This window comes from Octopus bimaculoides, chromosome 6 (assembly GCF_046866305.1).
Source record: "Octopus bimaculoides isolate indiv1 chromosome 6, ASM4686630v1, whole genome shotgun sequence".
Lineage (NCBI taxonomy): Eukaryota > Metazoa > Mollusca > Cephalopoda > Octopoda > Octopodidae > Octopus > Octopus bimaculoides.
This window is the reverse complement of record NC_142933.1, coordinates 105,306,551-105,308,060: the sequence shown is the minus strand read 5'-3', so window position 1 is coordinate 105,308,060 and position 1,510 is coordinate 105,306,551. Positions and strand designations below refer to the sequence as shown.

At 36.9% G+C, this 1,510-nt stretch overlaps 1 non-coding gene across 1 annotated transcript; it reads left to right on the top strand.

Moving 5' to 3' along the window:
• Window positions 1-416: 416 nt before the first annotated feature.
• Window positions 417-521, top strand: LOC128248234 (U6 spliceosomal RNA). Its single transcript, XR_008264517.1, has one exon. It is a non-coding gene; the product is annotated as a U6 spliceosomal RNA (small nuclear RNA).
• Window positions 522-1,510: the final 989 nt, after the last annotated feature.

Genomic DNA, 1,510 nt, shown 5'->3' with positions numbered 1-1,510 from the left:
ATGTTCGTAAATTAGAAACGGAGCAGGTAAATTTAATATCGGTTGCCACTGAGAGGACCCTATCGAGGAGGTGTCCACATCAATCTCACCAATAGTAGTCTATGAAAATCTATGGTTAGACCAATAAAAAATATCTCTAATTCTTGTGTTATAACAATTAGCTCTCCATCTCTTTTTCTTTCCACGTACATCCTTTTTTGCGCAGACAATGGTTCACTCTCTCTTTTATTAACGATTTCCGACATATTTCACAGAGAAACTGCGGTTTTTGTTTGTGTTTTCTTGACAAGTCTGTATTTGTTCGTGACTTTTCAATTTTCTATTGCGACCGAAGCATTCTCCTAAGTGTTTTGCACTAATATGATTCTCTAAAAAGCACTGATTATCATAAATGATCCCTCATATGTATCACAGTCGTACCATCCTCGGTTGTACATATTCTAAAATTGGAAGAATACAGAGAAGATTATCATGGCGCCGCGTAAATTGACACAGAAATCGATGGAGCGTTCCCTATTTTTTCTGGCGCTGTCTCTGTGCTCGGCTTTTAACCGAAAGGTTGGTAGTTTGAACCCTCTCAGAGATGGGTACTGCCATCTTTATGAAGGCACATGAACTAATGGTTGGGGTCATGTACTCACAATCTCCATATTGTTGATTTGATTCCAAGACCGGATGGTACGTTGTGCTCTTGAGCATGAGACTTCATTCCACTTTGCTCCAATGTTATGCAGGGACTAGTATCATAAGAATAGACACAATGTTTCCTCTGCGTGTAGTAAACGGTGCCTAAAACAGGTTGAGATAAGATTTCCCCTCCATCCTCGTAGAACCCTTACCAGCATCGACTACTAAAACAGACCCACGGGCTGGAGGATTGTCACCTGAATGATGCAGAGGCATCATCTAGCAAGTCTAGAGGAGAATCACGAAAAAATGGTGAACACAGCAATGTGCTTTTACAGCGCATTCCCCCATCCCCATAAACAACAACAACAACAACAACTACTACTACTACTACTACTACTACTACTACTACTACTACTACTACTACTACTACTACTACTACATCACAATCGATCAGCTTTTTTTCAGTGCGAATAAGTGAATAAGTAATACGCGTAAAGTTTTAGAAATATTACTGAATAATTTAGCACTTTTTTTTAGAGAGAAATGTTATGCTTTTGACAGTTTTTAAACTGCTATTAGATATAAAATCTTTACAACATATATATTTTTTTCTCTAGTGTAAATACATTCGTGGATAACAACTTTCGAAATTTTAATAAGCGATTTTTTTCCCACATATTCCTGAGAGAAACGGTTTGCTTCAGGGCGTATCGTATATTTATTTTTTTTCTTTACATTCTGTTATAGATAAAATATTTTTCATATATTTCGCACTAGTAGGGGTTTTTTATGTATTGATTATTTCATTCTGTGCTCGAGGACTATACGAATTAAAGGAAATGTTTTGCAACAAATCTCACGATGACGTTCAAGAGAGTTT